General features: G+C 34.5%; 1 protein-coding gene across 2 annotated transcripts in view; it reads right to left on the bottom strand.

Moving 5' to 3' along the window:
• ARG2 (arginase 2) overlaps window positions 1–24860 on the bottom strand; it is a 40171-nt gene that overhangs the window by 13603 nt on the left and 1708 nt on the right. The window lies entirely within an intron of this gene.

Raw genomic sequence — 24860 nt, 5'->3', positions numbered from 1 at the left:
CTGAGCACTGTCCCTATCTTTGTGGTTTTAGTGTAGTAGACACAAATAAGACACAAATGTATAACTATAAGACACAATGATGCATTAAATAAATGCATTCATTAGCAAGCTGAAAGCAAGGTAGGTTGGTGAATTTTATGGAGAAAGAACATATCACAAAAGGCCTGGAGGAGGCAGCATTTAAACTGGGTTTAAAAGGATAGATACAAATTAAACAGGCAAAGAGAAAGAAGTTGAGGTAAAGGAGAAGAAAAGACTAGTCCAATTTGGTTAAGTGTAGAGGATATGGGGAAGAATAATAGGCAAGGTGAAGAAGGTTGGGTAAGGCCAGGCAGTAAAGAAGCTCAATCCCAGGCTACAGTGCTTGAATTTTTAATCAAGGAAGCAAGAGTAAGCTACTGACAATTTGTTTTGTTTTTCACTTGAGACCTGATCATGATTTATGTTTTGCATGATTTACAAATGTATATAAATTGCTTGCCTTCTCAGTGCAGGGAGGAGAGGAGGAGAAAGGTAGAGAATTGGGAACTCGAAAGTTTTAAAAACAAATGTTAAAAATTGTTTTTATATGTTATTGGGGCAAAATAAAATACTAATACAAACACTTGAGGCCTGACATACCTATATGGCACAAGGGAAGTTATTCTGGCAGTAGCATTAAAAAGGATAGAGAGAAGAATGAAGATTGGGAGATTGTTGCAATAGTTAGGTGGTAATGAATATTGAAATGTAGATGGAGGGATAAAAAAACAAGGGATGAATCTATAGCTGTTTTGTATACAGAATTGGTAAGTAATTGTATTTGTTGTTCAGTTTTCAGTAGCTCCATTTAGGGTTTTCTTGGCAAAGATACTGAAAGTTTTGCCATTTTCTTCTCTAGCTCATTTTACAGATGACGAAATTGAGGCAAATAGGGTTATCTACTGGGCCACCTACTGAATAGGAGAGTTGAAAGAAGATTATAGCCAAGTTGCATAAACCCCAAATCCTAAATACTGAGAGACTGAGTGAATGATGTTTTCAGCAAATTTAAGTAGTAAAGTCAGAAAGAGAACTGGTTCAAAAAGATAAACTCACAATTCTGTACTTACTGAAGTCCTTAAGGAAAATCTATACATTATATGCTGCTTGTAGTTAAAGATGTAGGCCTGGAGCTCAAAAGAGAAATCAGGACTAGAGATAAGGATTTCAAAGTGGTCTGCATAGAGGTGGTATTTAATTTACTAAGAGTGAATGAGGTTGTTGAAGAAAAAAAGCCAGACTTATTCCAGTTGAAGGTAAAGTATGTTTAAAACTGAGCAGTTAGGAGAAAACAGGTTCAAGATAAATTCTAGATATTAGGTCTGAAGCAGCTAGAGGAAGAGTTGCTCTACTGTGAAAATGGGCTTGTCATAAGTAATTTAAGGAATCTAGGCTTTCGTTGAGCATGGTAGCCTTTGGATATACAGAAATTATTCATGCCAAAGGCACAGTACAAGTCCAGTTACTGAATTTACCATATATACTCGAGTATAAGCCGACCTGAATATAAGCCGAGGCCCCTAGTTTTAACCCAAAAATCTGGGAAAACTTATTATATCAGTAGGTTTAGGTAGCGCACTGGTGCCCACAGAGGAGGAGAGCGGGTGCCGGTATAGGTATGTAGAGCGGTTGCCAGCATTAGTATACAGTCTGGTTACCGACTGTGATATTACAGGAACAGCCGCATCACCATAGCAACGGCCGGCCCTGTAGTATCACAGTCGGCACTCATGCTGTATACTACACAGCTGGGAGGGGGGGGGGCATTCAAAGGGATATTTACACATGTTTTATCTAGTGACTCGAGTATAAGCCGAGGAGGGGATTTTCTGCCCAAAAATTGGGCAGAAAAACTTGGCTTATACTCGAGTATATACGGTAATAGGACTGTTATTTACCTCCCTACTTGCTCTATATTTCCAGTTATAGTAACCAACAAGATCCTGGCAGCGTTATAATTTCTAACAGCCAAATGATCTTTTAGATCAGCTAGAAATTACCTTTGACCTTGGAAAAAGTGCTGAAGTAGCTGGGGACAAAATATTTCAAAACAGAAGGAAAGGAATCAAAATTCCCACTCACCCCAATAATTCTTTAATTTTCAAGGGTCAATAAAAATTCAGACAAGAACCAGTGATGAGCTTAAACTATATTAAATAAATAACTCTGGAATGTTTTTAAGGAATAGATGAGAATAAAGTATCAAAACCATTTTTAAAAAGCTCTTTATTTTTGAAATATATACATGGTTTTCAACATTCACCTTCAAAACCTTAAGTTCCAATTTTTTTCTCTCTTCCTCCACTCCTTCCCCTAGAAACAATCCAATATATGTTAAACATGTATATTTCCTCTGTACATATTTCTACATTTATCATGAAAAGCATTTTTTTTCCCTAAATGGCTGATTTACTTCAGGAAGTGTTATTGCTATTGCTTTCAAATTTTCAGTTACTGCCATGTATTTTGATAAATCAAGAAAAGCATATTTTTCAGAGTATTAAACAAGTTACTGAGAACAAGATTGAGAGATTGTAGAGATCTTGTAGAAAAAAAAGTATTTGGAGAAATTGGACTCATTTTTTTTTTGGGGGGGGGGGAGGGAGAGGAGCTTCAAGTAAAAAAACAATGCCATAGTAGATAATGGCATTAGTTTATGGCTTGACAATAATGACAAACCCAGTGAGTATTAGGGGAAAAAACCGGGTACAGTAGGAAAGTGATCCACGCAGGACACACAGCTCCCAGTTCCCTCCTTTCATTCCAAACAATGCTTCTGTCTATCCCTAGATACTAGACTTTGGAGAATTAGTTTGGTTTAAAAAAAAAAAATCAAAACATATGGTCAAGGCAGGGCAGAGTATATACTTGTCTGTTTCCTTTTCTGACTCCCCAAATAAAGTATGCCAGGCTAAGATTCATCCAGAAATCATACACCATTATCCGATCATTTTAGGACTGCTAATCCAAATTCACTTTTTTTTAAAACTTTAAAATAGATTTTTAATTTACTTTTTCAAAAATTATAGTAACAGCATTTCAATACAATTATGGCATACCTCTACTGAAGTCCAAGGAACAAGATACCCACCAGGTTAAACCCATCACCTCTAGTTTCCAAAATCCCCTTTAATCCCCATTTCTACAATTTATCTAAGCACCTTTCTTCAAAAAAGAGGGAATGTGGGGACAGCTAGGTGGTGTGGTGAATAGAGCATCAGCCCTGAAATCAGGAGGACCTGAGTTCAAATTTGGTCTCAGATATTTAATACTGCCTAGCTTTGTGATCCTGGGCAAGTCATTTAACCTCAATTGCCTCGGGGAAAAAAAAGAGGGGAAATGGCTTAATAAGCATGCTTATTAATAGGTAAAACTGATCATCCACCCCAGATGTTTCTTTGTTGCTTCATTCTGTCTCCTTTTCCAAAGGATTACAGACTCCACTCGGCCTTTCTAAAACTACCGCTTTTTACATATCCTTTAAGATTGAATGGATCACCAGCAGAATTCGTATTCTTGATTTTTTTTTTTTTTTTTGCTAAGGCAATTAAGGTTAAGTGACTAGCCCAGGGTCACACAGGAAGTGTTAAGTGTCTGAGACCAAATTTGAATTCAGGTCCTCCTGATTAATTTTTTTAAATCAGAATTTATGCTAAGGAGAAAAAAAAAAAAGGCAAAAGACAGTCCCTGCCCTCAAGAAGTTTACATTCTATTATGGGAGACTACATGCAAATATATACCAATATAGGCCATAGTCAAGATAAGTAAGTAATAATTAACAGAGGGAAGGCACTAGAATTAAATGTGTTAGGAAAAGTTTCCAGTAAAAGATGAGATTTTAAGTTGTACTTAAAGGAAGATAAGGGAAGCAGTAAGTAGACTTAGCAGAAAGAGAGCATTCCAAGCATAGGCAACAGTCATGGGCAAAAGCCTAAAACGAAGAGATTTCTTTGTGGAATAGCTATTGGATCTTACCCATCAAGAAGTAAGAAGTAAGAAGAATGGAAAGGGCTATGAGTGTCACACAGAGAATTTTGTACTTTATTCTGAAGGCAATAGGAAGCTACAGAAGTTTACTGAGGGGGTGGAGTTTGTAGTATAACCAGGTAGGACTTAAGTTTTAGGGAAATCATTTTAGTGGCTGAATTGAAGTGAAGTGAAGAGGTAGACAGACCCATCAGCAGGCTGTTGCAGTTGTAGTTGAGAAGGATTTAAAAAAAGAAGAGCTCCCCTTAGTGCTAGTCAGGCTTTTAAAAATTACAGAATTGTATAACATTTCCAGTGGGCAAATTCATAGCTAATTACAAATAAAAATTCTCTGACTGGTTGTTTTTGAGTAAGCAGTATGATTAATTGCCCCCAGAACACAACAAAGAATACTATCAAAACTGTAGTTGAAATAAATATAAATAGTTGAAATATTACATTAGGTCTAAACTTGGAAAAGATTTTGTCAAATCAAATTTTTCACTAAATAGGCTGAAATTTCCTTTTCATCCCAGAGAATGAAGCTAAACTAATTCACATCAGTGCCCTTCCCTACTTGCCCCAGGGAGCAGTTCCAGCAATGCTTCAATTTTTCTCTGTCAACTGCATCCAGGACCCAGGTACACACAACATGGTCAATGATTAAGCAAAGAAACCTGAAAAAAATGGTTAGTCAATAAACATTTCTTAAGTAAGCATCTACTGCAGACACTAATGCTAATTTTGGGGATACCAAAAAAAAAAGTAAATGGCAGTCTCTGCTCTCAAATAACCATCAGAACCAAGAAAGAAGTACCATAAATACCCACAGAAGACAGAGAGTAATCAGTATCAAATATTGCAGAGAAGATAAGGAATGAGACAAGGCCATCATATTCAGCAACTAAGAGATCAAAAGCAAATCTGAGAAAAGCAATTGCTGTTGGATGACTAAGTTGGAATTTAAATTGCATAAATTTTAGAAGACAATGAGAAATCAAAAAAGAATTTTTTTATATTAACGTACAAAAGACTAAAGAGAAAACAGACAAGCTTTAAAGTTGCTGCATGTTGCAGCAGGGCTAATAGTAAAGAAGTTACTAATTTAATTGTAGCTATCTGCCTTAGTTTCTTAACTGTTAAATGGAGAGAATAACATGTTACCCCCAGGGAGTTTGGTAGGAGATTTTGGGGGGAATCAAATCAAATAATATTCATAAAGTACACAATTTCTGGTACAAGGCAAGTTTGTTTCTTTCCTCTTTATTCTGTATGCTGTTATATAACAAACTTGAAGTTCTGTGTATATTCCTCTTTCTGTTCAACTTTGCATATAGAAATTTTGTTTGATACTTAAGTTCAAAATAAAAATAAAATATTAAAAACTTTTAAAAGTCAAAAGATAAGACTTGGAGACTGCATAGATAGTTCTTTCAACAAGTTTGGCTGAGAGAGGAAAGAGACAAAAGACAATGTGGGAACAGCAAGCTCAAGAGGATTTAAGGAGGGGGGGAATGCTTTGTTTATAGGCTTAATTAATGCTTACTGCTTTAGTTTATAGGTAGGGAGGATAACAGGGGCAAACTGTTGGCAAAGAAAAGGCATGGAATGGAGTGCTTGTCTTAGCAAGGAAAAGAGCCCCTTCAGAGAACCAAATGCCCTTTATTTTTTCAGTTGAGATAAAATCCTCTGATGAGAAAATGGTTTGAAGTCAGAAGAGCAACTCTAGTGAGAAAGATATACAATCAGGAAGAAAAGAGAATTGCTTTGCAGCAATGAGAGGACCAGTTGAGATTACATTAGTATTGATTTGTGGAGGGTATAATTAGCATGAGAAAAGAGTATAGAGTTTAGCTGGTTAACTAATGTGTAGAGATTGGGAAGAAGACTTTACAGAGGACTGCAATAATGGCCTGAGAAAATATTAAGGCATGAAAAGAGCACAAATAGTTTTAGGGAAGAGAACTTATAGCTAAAGTGACTGCCCTAAATAGAGAGTAGACAGTGCCCAGCTCCCCAACATCTACTCCAATAAAAAACTAACATTTGTACCAGGTTGAATAATTATCAAGAAATAATAATGTTTATGAGAATACAAGTCATTCCCCAATTGATAAATGGTCAAAAGATATGAAACAGGCAATTTTCAGATGAAGAAAGTAAAGCCATTTCTAATCATATGAAAAAATGCTCTAATCACTATTGATTAGAGAAAAGCAAATTAAGACAATTCTGATGTACTATTTCACATCCCTTACATTAGCTAATATGACAGGAAAAGATAATGTAAATGTTAGAAAGGATTTGGAAAAACCAGGACATTAATGCATCTTTGATGGAATTGTGAAATAATCTAATCATTCTGGAAAGCAATTTAGAACTATGCTCAAATTGCTATAAAACTGTGTATACCATCTGATCCAGAACTCTCACTAATGGGTCTGTATTCCAAAGAGTTCATAAAAAAGGAAAAGGACCCACATGTGCAAAAATTTATAGCAGCCTTTTTTGTAATGGCAAAGAACTGGAAATTGAGTGAATGTCCATCAATTGGGGAATGGTTGAATAAATTATGGTATATTAATATTTATATTATTATAACATATAATACAATATAATAATATTAAATAATAACCTATTATTGTTCTTTATGAAATAATGATTTCAGAAAAAGCCTGAACTGATGCTGAGTAAAGTGAGCAGAACCAAGAATCACTGTACATAGTTAACAAGATTATGTGATGATCAACTGTGATAGATTTAGCTCTTTTCAACAATGAAATAATTCAAGGCAGTTCCAATAAACTTGGGAAGGAAAGTGCCATTTGCATCCAAAAAGAACTGTGGAGACTGAATGTGGATTGAACTTGGTATTTTCACCTTTTTGTTTTTTTCTTGTGGTTTTTTCACTTTTGGTCTCACTTTTTCTGCACAATGACAAATATGAAAATATGTGTAAATTTTTTTTCTTTTTTTTTTATAGCTTTTTATTTACAAATTATATGCATGGGTAATTTTACAGCATTGACAATTGCCAAATCTTTTGTTCCAATTTTTCCCCTCCTTCCTCCACCCCCTCCCCCAGATGGCAGGTTGACCAATACATGTTAAAATATGTTAAAGTATAAATTAAATACAATATAAATATACATGTCCAAACTGTTATTTTGCTGTACAAAAAGAATCGGACTTTGAAATAGTGTACAATTGGGAATTCTATGTAGTGGTTCATAGTCATCTCCCAAAGTTCTTTCGCTGGGAATAGCTGGTTCAATTCATTACTGCTCTATTGGAACTGATTTGGTTCATCTCATTGCTGAAAATGGCCACATCCATCAGAATTGATCATCATATAGTATTGTTGTTGAAGTATATAATGATCTCATGGTCCTGCTCATTTCACTCAGCATCACTTTGTAAGTCTCTCCAGCATCATCCTGTTGGTCATTTCTTACTGAATGATAATATTACATAATATTCATATACCACAATTTATTCAGCCATTCTCCAATTGATGGGCATCCATTCAGTTTCCAGTTTCTGGCCACTACAAAGGAGGCTGCCACAAACATTCTTGCACATACAGGTCCCTTTCCCTTCTTTAAAATCTCTTTGGAATATAAGCCCAGTAGTAACACTGCTGGGTATGCACAGTTTGATAGCTTTTTGAGCATAGTTCCAAATTGCTCTCCAGAATGGCTGGATGTGTTCACAATTCCACCAACAATGTATTAGTGTCCCTGTTTTCCCACATCCTCTCCAACATTCCTCATTATCTTTCCTTGTCATTCTAGCCAATCTGACAGGTGTGTAGTGGTATCTCAGAATTGTCTTAATTTGCATTTCTCTGATTAATAATGACTTGGAGCATCTTTTCATATGGCTAGAAATAGTTTCAATTTCTTCATATGAGAAGTGTCTGTTCAAAATATGTGTAAATTAATTAAGACATATTTAACCTATATCAAATTGTTTGCTGTCTTGGGGAGGGAGGGAAGTAAGAAAAGAAATGAGAAAAATCTGGAACACAAAGTCTTACTAAAAAGAATGTTGAGAACCACCTTGATATGTATTTGGAAAATAGAATACTATTGAAAATTTTTTTAAATTAAGGAACTACAATAAATGTAGTTTTTAGAGGAAACTCCATCTTTTAAACCAGAGTTGTGTACACACACACAAAATTTCAACTTTTGTCTTTCCCAAGACAATTGAAAAGCAGACAGCCAGCAAAGCCTGTCCAATTAAAGAAGTCTATACACTCCCAGCACAGAGAAGAGCCAAGAGCCTGTAAAGTTGTCTGGGAACAGCAAAAGCATCTGAAAATGCTCAGGGTGATTATAAAGTCAAAGGGGAATAGTATGGACCAGAATTAAGGTCAACTTAGAGTGGGATATATTAGGACTTCTAAATATCTCTAGAATCTTGTCCTACGATGCCACAGAGGGTCATGAAGAACCAGTATAATGAGAAGGTCTAACGTTGGGAGGAGCAAGTCAGCTCCGGAATCTAAGTGACTTATTAGATCAAGACCAAACAGATCCAACAATTTCATCTAAAAGTACAGCAAGGGCGGCTCTGGCTCAAAGCCCAGTTGAGGAACTAAAAACTGGAGAGATCAGTAAATGAATCAAATTATTGCTTAAGATTTCCCCTTAAGGGGATATTAACTCCTTGACCACAAGCAGAAACTGCAAGAGGGGGAAAAATTTTTTTTACAAGAAGTATAAACAAGGAAATTTGTTTAAACTCTTGAGAAAAGAATCAGAATAGCTTAGAAGTGGTAAAATCTTACCCAATCTTAGAAGATCAGACTAAATCACAGACTGAAATGAATGACTCCATGAGCAGAACAAAACTATCCAGATCTATTATAACTAGAGGGCAAAGCAAAGAGCTAGAATATACTGTTTTATGATTCTGTGAAATTTTTTTGAAAGAATTCTGATGTATTACTATGATAGACTGAGCTCTTCTCAGTAATATAATGATCCACGACAATTTCAATAGATTTGTAATAAAAAAAAAATTGTCATTCACATCCAAGAGGAAGAGTTATGAAGTCTGAATGGATATCAAAGCATGAAAAGTTTGACTATTTTTGTTTTTGTTTTTTTCTATCTTGTGGTTTTTCCCTTTTCTGATTTTTCTTTCTCAACATTACTAATATGAACATAATTTAACGTGACTGTACATATATACCCTATGTCAGATTGCTTACTGTCCCGGGTGGGGGTCAGGGAGAAAAATTTGGAACTTAAAATCTTACAAAAATGAATGTTGAAAAATATTTTTACATGTAATTGAAAAAAAAATTATTAAGTGGGAAAAAATAAAACAAGCAAGCAAAAACACCAAACTAAGTATTCCTGGTTTCAAAGCCAAGTCTCATCCATTACATTAAAGGTCTCAAAGGCTGCATTTGTTCAGCAAAACTCCCGACTGAAACTAAACCAGATTAAAATTTAATTGAAAATAATAAAATAAACTAAAATTCAATAAAATATATATAAAAAAAAAGAATTCTGATCCAGACATTCTGAAAAGTAATGTAAGTTACTAAAGTGTGACACAGCTAAGTGGTAAGGTTGATAGATCAGTTGGAATCAGGATGCTGGGAGTTCAAATTCAGCCTTGGGAACTTGATCAGAGACAAGCCCCTTCACCTTTTTTCCCTTAAGTTTCCTTAATTGTAAATGGGGAAAATAACAGCACTGACTTAGTAGGGATGTTCTGGATTAAATGAGATAATATCTGTGAAGCACAGTGCCTAACTGTTGCAGTAGGCACTATATAAATGATTATTTTTACCCTCTCTCCCTGAAAAATGGTTGCCCTTTGATGCTGAGACCTTACTAGGGATATTCCCCCAAAGAGGTTAAAGTCTATGTGTATCAATATATTCATAATCCTCTGTAATATCAAAGCACTACTGTGGAAACAAAGTAAATGTTCATCAATTGACTGTGACATGAAATAGCTCCCATTTAAAACATGGAATATGAAGAATTTAGGCAATCTTATATGAACTGATGCAAAGTGAAATGAGCTTAAGAACCAGGAAAACAATGTAAAATATTGACTACAGTAATGCAAATAGAATGAAACAATGAATGCTTTAATTATGACCAAGTTTGGCACATATGTGATGCAGTGGATAGAGTGCAGGGTCTGGAGTCAGGAAGACTCCTTTTCCTGAGTTTAAATCTGGCCTTCACATTTATTAGCTGTGTGACCCTAGATATGTCACTTAACCCTGTTTGCCTCAGTGTCATCACCTATAAAAGCTGATGGAGAAAGAAATGGCAAGAAAATCCCAAACAGGTCACAAAGTTCAATATAACTGAAAAACAACTGAACAAAATTGACCCCAAAGAAAATGCACACCTCCCTAAATCTCTATATATGTAGAAAAGATATACACATATATTTTGCTGAACTACTAGTTGTTTTTTTTTTTTTTTTTCCCTTCTTTCATTCTGTGTTACAAGGCATGGCACTGTGAACAAGGAATACATTTAGGAATAAAGATAATATAAAAGCAAAAGATATAAAAATAAATAAAATTACTACTGGAAAAATCAGTTCATTCTCTGTAAAATAGCACATAACCAGCACAGTTAACTATGATTCATTTCTTTGGTCAGAAGCAAGCAAATAAGTTTGTTTATCTTCCTTTTCCTAATTCAGCAAGTCTCTTCCATGTTAAAGAAAGGTATTCTTTGTCTCCCTTTGCCTCCCTTGCATAATTTTAACTAGAACCCCAACTGTTAGGGCATTTTAGTACCAAATCTGCTCATTTCTTATATAGGAAAGTAAAGTTATTACTTTCAAGTTGAGTGAATAATTAGATCATTCACACACATATGAGTACTGAACTTCTGAGTAGTTTAAGAATTAATCTTAAAGACTGTGGTAAATATTTGTCTTAGAATATCTGCTCTAACTGAAGGAGGCACAGGCAATTGATTGTATAGGATAATTAGAATGGTCCTCTGAAATCAAAAATTAGTTCTTTTGGGCTAAGACACTGAAATTTCTTGATAAAATGTAAATCAATTACTTGATAGAGATATTATAGACCATAAAATTTAGAGGTAGAGGATTCTTTAGATCAGGGCTTCTTAACCTGGGGGTTCATTAATTTTTCCCTTTTATGATAAATATATTTCAATATAATTGGTTTCCTTTGTAATTCTATTTTATTTTAGTCATTTAAAAACTTTTGGAAGAATTGCACATGTTTAACCTATTTTGTATTGCTGTCTTGGGGAGGAGGAGTTGAGAGAGGGAGAAAAATTTGGAACACAGTTTTGCAAATGTGAACATTAAAAACTATCTTTGCATGTATTTGGAAAAATAAAATAATATTTAAAAAAATTCTGAGGCCAATCCTGTCTTTTAGAAATGAGAATGAGGAATTCTACTCAGAATTTTAGTAGGAGAGAACTGGAAATCAAGTGGGCACTTGTTTTATGGAACAGCTAATGTGATGGGATATTATTGTGCTACCAGATAAAGACAGTTATAAAAAATTCAGAAGCTCGGAGAGACTTGTGCAGATTGATGCTATCCAAGTAAACAGAACCAGGAGAACAATTTTGGAAATGATCACTTAATATAAAGGAAAACACTGAAAGGATTTCAAAATTCTAATTAATGACTAATCATGACTCCTGGAGGCTGATAATAATAGATCATGCTTCTCAGCTCTAGGCAAGGAGATAGTGGACTAGGTGTAGGGAAGAAACAGTATTGTGTTTAAAAAAAAAAAAAAAAACACCAAAAGTGACAAAATCATATTCTATGATTTTCTCTTAAGGTTGGACTTGCAAAAAATTGAAGGAACTGAACCAATCAGGAAAAGGTGTAATCAAGATAGAGAAAAAAGTCAGTGTCCAGTTATGGAATAATCAATAAATAAGATGAGACAAAGAAAAATTGGTTCTGGATATATTCAATTCAAGTCACAGATACATTAAGTCCTTGGTTTTTATTTATTTACTGTTTTGGCTTTAACAATTTGATTTTATCAATGAAAATAATCATTCTGTGTTTCTTTTTGAGGCATAATAAGATTGGGGTGGGGAGAGGACATACCCTTGATGGTATAGAAGAATTGACCATGAAGAATATGTCTTCAGCCTGGGAAGCCTAGAATAAAAGTAATTAGCAGGATATATTGAAATCTCAATAACTGATGGATTGGTAAGAGAACTCAGTCTTCCTCAATGACTGTTTTGTTTTTTTGCTGAGATGGGGTTAAGTAACTTGCCCAGGGTCACATAGTTAGGAAGTGTTAAGTATCTGAGAAGAGATTTGAACTCAGGTCCTCCTGACTTCAAGGTTGGTGCTCTGTCCACTGTGCTACCCAACTGCCCCCTCAATGACCTTTTTATGCCAACTTTTATGCCCAAGCCACTGAAGAATTTTGCCAGCAGAGATGTTCGATAATAAGTTTCGTCCTGATTATAAATAGGAATTGGTGCTTCAGGTTGTATTAGATGTTTTAGATATCTTCAACTCAGATTCTAGGATTTAATTAAGTTGGTGGAGCTACTAATCAACATAAACATGGCAGCCATAGAGCAAAAATAATTCACAACCTGAAACCCAATGGAGGTCAAAGCATCCTAGAATCAAGTTGGAAGGCATGAAAGAGGCATCCCACAAACAAGAAAGAGCAACTTTAATTGGCACTAGGAAAAAACCCCAGCCTTTTGAGATAAAAGACTGGCTTGCTTCTCATTATAAGAAGTGTATTATGTAGAGAAATTTCAGGACAAAGTTATATATCCACTAAATGTAAATGCAAGTCTAGAATCCATTTTTGTTAACAGTCACTAAACATGTAACGAAGTCAGTCACAAGAGTGGCTATTATCAAAACTTGCTTAATTGATTTCAGGGAAGGCACTTTGCATAATTTGCAGGGGGGAGTTAAAATTGTTTAGGTTATGGTTAGCAAATGTCAAATCAGAATAAAAGGGTTATCTATGATTTTTAAATTTTATTTTAAGTTGTCAAGACATACTTTTGGGGGTACCAAAAATAAGATAAAGCACATACTTGTTGAATTGGGAAATGGTTGTAATATATGAATATGATGGAATATTATTATACCAGAAGAAATAATGAACATGAAAAATGTGAAGGAGCAACAGAAGTCTTATGTGAACTGTTGCAGAATAAAGTAAGCCAAACCAGGTAAACAGTATGCATAAAAAATGACAACAAATGTGTGTAAACAGAAAGAATGGCAACAAAAAAAGATAACCGGATGTAGTGTAATTATAACAAATATCCCAGAGATAGCAACGAAGAGATAGCAACGAAGATCAAAAGACATAGTAGAAAGGATCTTGGAACTAGACTTAAGTTCTCATTGGTGTAGGGAGCTCCCAAAGAGAAACTCCTATCAGGGCAAGTTGGCACCTTTTTATGCAACTTCATTTTAGAGAGAAGCCTAGAAAACTAAGAAATTAAGAAAAGTTGAGTATCTTATTTCTAGGGTACTATGATTGTCAAACACTGTACATATCCTCAGATTTGACTGGTTCTGGTTAGTTTTGCTTAACTGTGTGCCCTTCTCCTTTCTTCTGCTACTGCTTTTTGTTCTTTGTAACAGAAGGCTCTTGAGCTCAGAAAAGGGGAGGCATATATTTGAAAATGAAGGTAATGTAAAAACAATAGATATGTTGACTCTCTCAGTAGCCTTACTAGACCAAAGCTAGATACTTTAGGCAAGTTAATTTAATATATAACAATAATAGCTAACATTTGCATAGTGCTTACCATAGGACAACACAGTAGAGTAAAAGCTTTCTAATATTATCTCATTTGATCCTACAACAATTCTAAGAGGTAGATATTATTGTTATCTCAACTTTACAGATGAGGAAACTGAGGGTCACACTAGAAAGAGACTTGAACGTGAGTTTTTCTGAATCTAGGCCCAGCAGTACCCACTGTGCACCCAACTACTATGACACATAATTAGACAGATAACCCACAGAATTGCTCCATCTTGAATAGGCCCTGAAATGGACCCAGAAAATAACAGAAAGAGAACAACAAACTAGAATACCTTTGGGAAACTGTACAATGCTTTTAATGACTCAAACTTTTCCTCCACAAATTTTAAATGCTTTAAATTTTGATTGTTATCTTTTGTTTTTATATCATGTGTCCCAAAACACTCCCCGACCCAGAGGGCATGGATGGTACTTTCTGAAGCACTGAAGTTCCTCCTTTGTTCATTGTGAGGAAAGTACATGTTAAACTGTTGAGAGCTGTATAAACTTGATCTGTCAGTGGATCAAAGGATAACCAAAGCAGAAAGGATGGTGGAATTAATATACTCCAACCTTCTTAGAATCCTGAGAATATTAACTAAGTTCCTAAATAGAAGAAAATGAGGCACAGAGTGTTAGCTCAAGGTAGAGATCCCAGATGGCATTAACTACACAAACTCTTAAAATACCTGTAGTGTTCAACCTAAACAATTTTCTCTGTAAGGTATGCACAAGGGAATGATATTTCCTAAGTGCTGTTAGAATTTAGTCCTAATTGTGTCATTTCAAGTTGAAAAACAAGATTCTACCCTATTCTTGGGAATATCAATCTTAATTGATTGGTTGATTGATTGATTGATTGTAGGCTTGGAAAACAAAACTAAGAATCTATATAATTGGTTGCTTCATTTACAATGTGAGCTTACTGGCATTAATATTATTTCTGGATATTCAAAAGATGACTAGGTTTGTGACCAAAATAATGGGAATTCTGATAAAAATATTCATAAGTATCCCTCCTTCACAATTTTTGCTAAAAGGATTATTATCTACAATATGTGTGTATCATACATACATATCAATATATCAGAATATCAGTATATCATTATCTACAGATATAGATATTTTCCTACAAACTGAAAAAGTCTACTTTTTGCATAAGAAATAGCTATCTGGATTAACCAAAACACAAAGGTTCAAAGCAGGAGGCCAAATACATGGGCCTGAAGGAAAATTGCAGAAGGGCATTTTTATTCTTTGCCAGTATAACCAAAGGAGATAAAGTTTTCAAAGAAACTTGAATACTTTTGTTGCATATAGATGGGAGATGGAAAATAAAAAGATATGTGGGTATGTATTTTTATAACATCACAATCTTTTCCCTATCTATCTTCCCCAATCCCCAAACCTATTCAGAGATGTACACAAGGATAATAATCCTTGTACAAAGAATAACAATCAATTGGAACTGACCAATACAGTGACTCTGTCTATCATATTCAGCTTTTGTGGAGGTCTGCCCTCTGGATTCAGTATTAGACTCTGGGTTCAGTTGCTTTTTGTGCTATTTTTCAATGTAGTCTTTGCATATATGGTTTTCCATATACAAGCTTTTTTCAAGAAAAGCATTCCAAATACAAAAGAGCCTCATTTCTAACACTAGACTTTCAAACTCCAAAATTACTTTAAGACCTTAAGTTCAAAGACTAAACAAAGAGTCCTTATAGGAGCCTACAGATAACCAAACAAAAATATGAGGAGCAGAACAACAAAAGCTACAAAGTTCTAAAGCAAAATGGTAGGAAATAGGCCTGTCTTTGGTGCTGTTTCTCTCGTTGCTGCGCCATTTCTGGCACTTAAAAAGGCAGGGAATCCAATTAATTCATTTAAAAAGGAGTCTTTCGAGCAGTTCTGATGGAGATGGCTCTCTTCAACATTGAGATGATTCAAACCAGTTCCACTTGTGCAGTGATGAAGAGAGCCATCTACATCCAGAGAGATGTTTAGCCATTACTTTGTTTCTAGCTTACTACCACAAAAAGTGTTGCCATAATCGTTCTGTTGTACATAGGGCTTCTTTCTTTTTATCAGTGACTTCCTTGGAGTATTTGCCTAGAAGTAAAATCTCTAGGCAAAAAAAAAAGGAAATTTGAGTCACTTTATTTGTATAATTATAAGCTGTTTTCAAAAATGGCTGTACTGATTCACAGCTTCATGAACAATGCAGTAGTGTACCTATCTTTCCAAAATCCCTTCAGTATCAACTCTTCCAATTTTTTTTTGCCTTTGCCAATTTGCTCGGTGTATGGTGAAATCATATCTTTCTTATTACAGTCTGGACAAGAAGTGATAAGGGCCTAAATTAGGATGGTGTCTGTGTGAAAGAAAGTGAACTATAAAAAAGATGTTATGAAGATAGAAAAAAAACAAAATTTGGCAACCAATAAGATATGTGAAGTGAAAGAGGGTAAGAGTGATTTGAAGGTTGTTGACCTAAGTGATATGAAGGATGATGGTGTTCTTAATAGTTATGGCAAAGTTTGGAAGAGGGGAAGGTTTTGGGGAAAAGATGAGGAAAATTGTTTTTCAGAAGATGAGCTTGAAAAGCTTACAAGAACATCCAGTTCAAGCTATTTAAAATGAAATTGGTGAGGCACCTAATTAAAGATGAGGAGAAAGACTAGGCCTGGGAATCATTCATAAAGAACCTATGATGAAATTACCAAGTAATGTCATTGAATGGGGAAAAATTAGAGAGTCAAGGATAGAATCTTCAGAGACACCCACAGTTACTGGACATGGCAGGGATAAAGAACCAACAAAGTTCAGGAAGGAGTTTCTTCACAGTGGACATTGCTATTCTTCTTGTTAAGCAAATTAAAACCTCTAAACTTAAACTATGTCCCTGTGTTTTACTCCGGGGTAGAACTGTCTTTTATTTTAGGATTGCTATAAAATGTAAGTGGGAAATGCTAGAGTCAGAGAATTTCAATTAAAAGGGAAAACTTTGCCAGTTTCTTTTTAAGCAAGAATGATTGTATATTAATAAATGTTTGCCAGGCTTTGTCCAAAAAGGCATTTTAAGCTATCTTCAGATAGCAGTGGGAAATTAGGGCAAATTCAAAAGAAGACTAGCTGAAAGATTGTGCACATATTCTTTGTATCAGGATTCTACAGAGGAGAACCAAAATGGAAAAAAATGATACTAGTAAATAAATAGAACAGTATGAAGGAATTAGGAAACTTCCTAAGCATTATTACTCATCAGGAAAGATTTTTTTTCTCTCAATCAAAATACTACATGATCAGGGAAGAAGGAAAAAAAGCAAAATAGATGGGATTTCAATGAAAGTAAGGTAAACTCCTGAAGACAATGTCAACACAAGCATACATTGCCAGCATACAAAGAGACCTATTAATCCAAGCAGCTTTGAGCTCTCTGTATGAAAAATTACATTAATCCTCACAATATGGAAAGTAGTAAACAAATTTTATTTTAAAATAGGCCATCTTATATATTCAGAGACAATACTTTTTTGAATTTTCATAAAGAGACAAGTTATTCAACAAGAATGCTTCTCTGTCATAAACATCTGGGCTTGCCTTACAGAAATACCACTGATACCTGGCAATTCATTAACCTAGCAAGTAGTTCAAGTATCAGTAAGTCAAAAGGATCCTTGTTGCTAAAGAATAGTTTAGGGACAGAATGTATTAACTCATACCTGGCTTTTTGAAAACCCTAAATGAAAGTTCATATCTAATTGAACATGAAAATTTTTAAAACTGCCTTTTAAGATTTGTAATTTCCCTCTTCTTCTGAGGATAATCCCACGCAAGGCTAGACATTTAGGATTGAAAAAGCCAAGGGTTTCTAGACACAGAAAATGAATCAGAAGGGGAAAAAAAATTTCTTCAATTAACTTTCCCTGAAAACATTTCTCTGACCAACTAGAGGACACTAAAAAGAATTTGGAAAAAGTATTGTTCTTATCATCCTCAGAAGCAGAAACAATAAGCAAAGAAAAGCTGGTGTTACAAGAACAAAATTATTTGAACAGGTCTGTGATCCTTTCTGTAATAAATTAGCCACTGAAATAGTTGAGGCTGTATCCTGAAGGAATTGGACAGTCATAGCAATATTAAAAGTTGGGATTCAAAAACTGGAAAATGACAAGGACTTTTCAAAGCAGGAATAAAAACTAGATACTGTAGTATTAGCTTGAAAGATGAACTTGAAGCCAGAAGGCCCAAGTTAAAATGCAAGACACTCCCTGTATGTCTCTGGGCAAATGCCTTACCTTTCTCCCAGCCTCATTTCCCTAATCTATTAAATAGGGATAATTTACCTTATTTATAAAGTTGTGAGGATCAAATGAAATAACAAATGCTATCTCACCTTAAAAAATACTTTACAAATACTAGTTATTAGGACAAAATCATTAACACTCAAAACTGAAAAGAAATACATATTTATACAATATACTCACACATTTACTAGGCAACTAAAAAAATGATCATTCTTTTTAAAATGGAGCCATCCTTCTCCTTTAAGAAACATCTTTCTTATAGATAAAACGATCTCACAGTTCTTTTGTCAATAGTTGTCACAGAAACAAGCTGGATTCTTTAGTTTCATCCAGGAAGACATAACACTTTTTGTGTCTGATAAGCACTGAGTGATTTAGGAAGAAGCCTAGGGTGTCACTAGAAGCCAGAAGATTGGAAACAGTTCACCAAGGCAATTTATCGATTCTAAGTCCCTCTTACATTTTTTGGTGAGAGAGAGAAAGGGGAAAAGAACAGGACAAGTGATTTTGTTAGGGTAGGGAATGCCCAATGAAAGTCCTATCAATGAAGATCCTTAATTATCTTTTAGACTTGCCTGTGGCCCACTGAGAGGTTAAGCAAATAGCCAAGAATTAGAAGGACTATATATACTAACTGCAAGAAGCTCAGGGTCTGTGTCTCTAAAACTAGTTCTCTAACCACTCAATACATAGTCCTATAGTCTTAAAAATAGATGTCTCCCTTGAGGTGAAAGTCAAGTACTGAGACAAGTTACCATAATTACAAAGACAGAAACTTAAAATTTAAGGTTTTCTATTTTAGTTCCAGAACACTCAGTTCTTCTTCAGAGAATGTCCACATTTTAAAGTGGAAACCCTCATCAAAAATTTGCTGTAATTATGAGGATTAAATAGCATCAGGAAGAAGAACAAGGACCCAGGATAATGCCTCTTTAAATGGATCTTCTGGGCTTTCTCTGCCATCCAAAATGAAAAAATCCATGAAGCAGGAAACTTCCCCCTTTTCTACTCAGAAAAGGAAAACAAGTCCAAGGACTGTCTACTTTGGATAGTTATTCAAAAATAGGTACAAAGTTTAAATTAGTTCCATGGGTACCTCTAAAAGGGTTGGAAAAACCAGGTCAAAGATGGAAAAATTGCTTTCCATGGCAGGTCATTTTTATGTATTTACACGGAAAGTTCCTTGTTTTTGTTTGTTGTTTTGTTGTTGTTGTTTTTTAAGGGAAAGAGGGAACATAATGCTTATGTTCCAGGGACTGTCATACTTTCTGCAAATGGAATCTATTTTATCTTCACAACAACCCTGGGAGGAAGGTTCTATTATTACCATTTTACAGTTGAGGAAACAGAGGCCAAGGAAAGTTAAATAATGTGGGCAGGATCACACAGCCAGTAAATGATAGAAGTCACATTCTGAAATCAGGTCTTCCTGACTCCAGGTCCAATACAACACACTGTATCATCTAGCTGCTTTTTTACTTAGTGCCCTGTGGGCTTTGAAGTATATTAACACTGCTCAGTAATATTGTACATGTCAAACTATTACAACTTCTCCCCATTTTTGTTCCAGGAAGACTGGAAGACTTCTAGAACCATGGATTTAGTTACCTCAAATTCAGTATCAGACTGCTAATAGGGTATATTGGATAAATCAATAATTAGGTGATATAATGAAAACTTAAATCATACTTGAAAAAAATGAAAAATGTAGAACAATGAAAACTAAAGTTTCAGTATCATTTTAGAAACTTCCCTAGTGAGGTTGAAAAATGCTAAAATAATAGAAATATAAAGAATGAACAAAAGTGATATGAAATATTACCTCCTCCTTAATGTGGCAGCTAGAACTGAATCTTCATAAATGATCATAAATGATTCAGTCAGTGCTGACTGAAAAATCTCTGCCTGTCAAAATAGTCTTAAAGGAAGCTTTTTATTTTTGATTTGCCTTTTTTTTTTCCTTTATTTTTTTTAACCCCTGAGGCAATTGGGGTTAAGTGATACAGCTAGGAAATGTTAAATGTCTGAGGTCAGGTTTGAACTCAGCTCCTCCTGACTTCAGGGTTGGTGCTGTATCCACTGCACCCAGAAACTTTTTAGTTAAAAATTATAACAAACTTAAGCAATAAAAAGGTCAAAATTACTGAAATAAAAAATTGCTTTCTTCAGTTGAAAACTAGCCTTTCAAAAATCTATAGAAACCAATTTAAAGAGATAGCATCAATTTTTTTAAAAGGGAAAAAAAAGTCTTTTCTATATACTTAAAACCAAAACTAAATCTTACATACTTTTGTCCTTTAATAATTCTTACTATTTCTTGAAGAGACAAACTCATTTAGATGTTATAATGGGTAAAAGAGTCTAAATCATGAAAGTTTTGGTGTTTTAATATTTATATAGGAGAGATTATACATACATATGTATGTATAAATAAGAATTTTTAAATATATGAAGAAATCAGATCTAGGTGGTAAGGGATTTTGTTGTCCCTATTGTTTAGGCACTGAAGGATGTCTACTTTTGGAATGGACTCATTGCCCTCAGGATGACTCAGCAGAGTTAATGCTTAAGTCAGTCATTTACGGCTTGAAGTTCATTTCCAGAATCTATTTTTGCCATCTCCAGAATGTAGAGTTCACTTTCGAATGTAGAAGATCAAAAGGTAGTGCCTATCATTTCCCAATGGATAAACTAAGGATATGAACAAATAATTATCAAAAGAAGAATTTCAAACTATTAACCACCAAGTCACAAATAAAAGAAGTCCAAATCAAAACAACTCCGAGTTCTTACCTCACATGTAGGAAATTTTTAAAGATATGGAAATAGTCACTATTGGAGAGGTTGTGCTAATATATTTTTGCTTACGCTGTGAATGTGGTCTAAATATTTTGAAAGGCAATTTGAAATTATGCTTTTTAAAAAACACATTAAGATATCCATGCTTTTTCACTCAAAAATCCTACTACTCAGTATGTGTACAAAAAAAGTCAACAGAAAAAGTACAGTTATATTGTTGTAGAACAAAAACCACTTATTCATCTTAGTAATGTTTAAGATTGTTCAAATTTTATTAGAAGACAACTAGCCAAGTTGGAGAATGACATTTCTTTTAAAAAGTGACTTCCAAGTCTTAAAGGATTAAGGTATCTTAAATAGACATTTCTCCTATTTTGTCTTAATTGAAATATCCCATCATAAAACAGAGACTGTAGGACATAAAATTAATGGTTACTTAAGAACCACTTTGGCTGGTTTTAACAGCTGGACATCTTTCTGAGCTTAAAAACACAAGACTTTTAGAGAAAAAGAGGAGAAAGCAAGAATACAAGAAATACTTCAAGTAACAGGAAAAGGACAATTTTGAAACCCAAACCCCTAAACTCGATTCTAGGAAATCAACACATTTGTGGTAGTCAAAAGCTGGAAATAAAACAAGTGCAAAAATAAATAAATAAAACAAGTGCCTACTAATTAGGGAATAGCTAAACAAGTTGTGGTACATGAATGTAATGGAATATTTACCATACTGTTAAAAATAGTGAAGATGAGTAATTCAAAGAAGAATGAAAATATTTATATGAGCCAATATAAAGCAGGCAGAGCCAGGAAAACTTTATACACAGTAACAATATAAATGGAAAGAACAAAGCAATCAAAATTGAATGCTTTGGAACCATAATGACAAAGCCTGACCCCAAGAAGAGACAGGAGACAGTACCCACCTCTGCTTCTTTTTGGAAGAGTGGACATGGTAAAAACACTGAATATTATATTTTCATACGATGGTTAATTTTGAATGTTTTTGTTGTTCTTATTGTTAAAAGGAATGGTTTTTCCAGAAAGGGGAAAAAAACACACACTTGGTAATATAGATGATATAAAAACAAAAGGTAACAAGAAACCATCTCCTGAAAAAGAGAGGAACAGCAACTATTGTTTACAGTAGCAGAATAAAACCCAAGTTAGATCTATGAATCAACCTTCCTGACCGTAAATGTACTGAGACAAGAAATTTCTAATTAACTTTGAAGGAATTCTTTCTCTGGAGTTTCAAGAAAAGAGCAGATCAGGTTTCTTAGATTACTTCAAAATCTAGTCCAGAATATAACAAGGGGATCGAGTTATTATGATTTCTCAGGATCTTTTTTTGCACAATAGTTCAAATCAGTTGGCCAAAAGATATTTATTCATCACATAATGTGTATATTATACAAGATATGTCTTTCTTACTCTGTGACTTAATTATCCAGATTTCTCTCTTCATCTGCCTTTTAGGTATTTTCACTGCTTATTAGCAGCCCCATTAACATAGAGAGTGAAAGAAAGTCAGTAGATAAATCAGCAAGCATATAAATTATCTGCAACTTTATATATTCATATAAAGCTGTATATGAATCAGACCCATTTTGTACCCAGCAAATGGTGAGCTTCTTTCAGAAGCAAGAACATTTGGTAAAGGAGGTAATGTTTTGAATAGCTCTATTTTCATAAGAAAAGACCATAAAAGCATCTATTAAGCTTCTAACAGGAACACCAAACTTGACCCAAACAATTTGACTGCCTCTATACCACTCATTTATTGGAAAGTATTTTAAAAATATAAAGAAAAACTGGGGAAACCTGGACATCCGAGCTATGTAGTGATTATTGGGCAAATGTTTGGCCATTTAATGGCCTATTTTGCAAAAATGAAGATCTGGCAAACATTGAATAGCCACCACAAGTTAGGGGTGAGTTTTCTCACTAAGGGGCTCAAACCTATATAGCACGGAAAAACTATTAAAGGGTGAGAACCCTGTCATCTCCTACCTCCTGCAAGAAAGGAAACAATTAAGAGGATAATAGAGGAGTAGGTTAAGGATTCTTGCTTGTTCTGAGAAGAGGGGAGGAGAAATACAACTTTACCCACGTATTTGTAGTTAAGCCTGAAAGAGGCAACAAAAGCTAGCAGCCCAATGAAGTTTGTCTGAGTAGTTCCTACCTAAAACCAGTCTCAAAAAAAGGAGTTCAACAGAATCAAGAGAATATTGTACATAGCAACAAAATTATGTGATGATCAACTGTGATAGTCTTCACTCTTCTTAGCAATGCAATGATTCAAGACAATACCAATAGACTTGGGATGGAAAATGCCATCCACATCCAAAGAGAGCGAGCTATGAGAGACTGTGGTTCAAAGCATGGTATATTCACCTTTTTTGTTGTTTGCTTTTTCATTCTTGTGATATTTTTCTTTTTGATCTGATTCTTCTTGCACAACATGACAAATATGGAAATATGTTTAAAAGGATTTTTTGCTGTCTTGGAGGGTAAAGTGAGGAGGGAAAAAAAATTGGAACAAAAAACTTTAAAAAATGAATGTTAAAAACTATATATATGAAAATATGTATTTGGAAAAATAAAATGCTATTGAGAAAACAAAACTGACCAAAAAAGGGGCTCAAGGAAAAAACAGACATGGCAAACATGGCAAAGGGAAGATAACTATAAGAAATCTAGGTGTAGTAGTTTGGTCAGAAGCAGCTCCTAGAGAAAACAGGGCCAGGACACTGGGGATGAGGTTTGGGATGATTAAGTGAAAGGGCAGAAGCTGAAACATGATCCTGGTCTACAGATCCCAAATGATAACTGTATTTTTCTACTCTTGCTCTTTCAATTAAGTCTGAAATCATTCCTCCTGGAATAAGGTATGCTTGGTTTTAAAAACAGTTTAACAGGCTAGTATGAATGTACTTGTCCAAAAGGCAGTTGGAAGGATACTCATGGAGGGAGAAAGGAAAGAATATTAAGATAGTAGAAAAGGGTGTTTTGCCAAAGCTCTATCTTTGGTTGGGGACTAGGGGGAAAAGAGGAAGGAAGAACAAATGAAGGATCCTTTGCTCCAAAATCCCATAAAAGAGGAGGATTTATACCAGGAAATTCATCTAGTCAATGAGTCAGTATTGTGGGGGTTATAGTACATAGGAGAGATTGGAAAATCCAGCTCACTGATGAATATAAACTGCTTGCATTCTTGTTTTTCTTACCTTCTGAATTCAATTCTCTCTGTGCAACAAGAAAACTGTTCAGTTCTGTACACATATATTGTATCCAGGATATACTGTAACCTATTCAACATGTAAAGGATTGCTTGCCATCTGGGGAAGGGGGGGGGGGAAGAGAAAAGCGGGGGAGGGAGGGGAAAAATCGGAACAGAAGTGAATGCAAGGGATAATGTTGTAAAAAATTACCCTGGCATGAGTTCTATCAATAAAAAGTTATTAAAAAAAGAAAAAGAAAAATCCAGCTCACTCAAAAATTTCAACATATTGAAAACTCAGGTCTTGTTACTTATTGGCAGCTTTGGTATGAGGATTTACAAGGGAATAAGTTGAAACCTATGTATAAAATTAGAAATTTTCAATTATCCACATTGCTTTCCTATTATCATGACTGATATTTTAGTCACTATTTTCTTTTTTTAATTAAAATTTTTTTAAACTTTCTAAATCTTGTCTATTATCATGCATCATTTAGTGACTTTTCATTTTTCCCTAGCTGTTAAGCAATGCTCACACATGTCAATTATTCCAGCAATACTACTATGACGTGACTTTCTTACAGTAATAGAATTTTAAAAGAAGAAATGGGGATAAGCTTATGGTGAGTCATAAGTGGCACTGTTATGACTGAACTGGGCAAATTGAGAGAACTTTTTAGCAAAACAATCACTGATTCCTTATCATTATAAAACCCTTAAGTCATCTTATTGAACTTGTTGAGAAATA

The sequence above is a fragment of the Antechinus flavipes genome, chromosome 2, assembly GCF_016432865.1.
Source record: "Antechinus flavipes isolate AdamAnt ecotype Samford, QLD, Australia chromosome 2, AdamAnt_v2, whole genome shotgun sequence".
Taxonomy (NCBI): Eukaryota; Metazoa; Chordata; class Mammalia; order Dasyuromorphia; family Dasyuridae; genus Antechinus; species Antechinus flavipes.
This window is presented reverse-complemented; position numbering and strand designations above follow the sequence as displayed.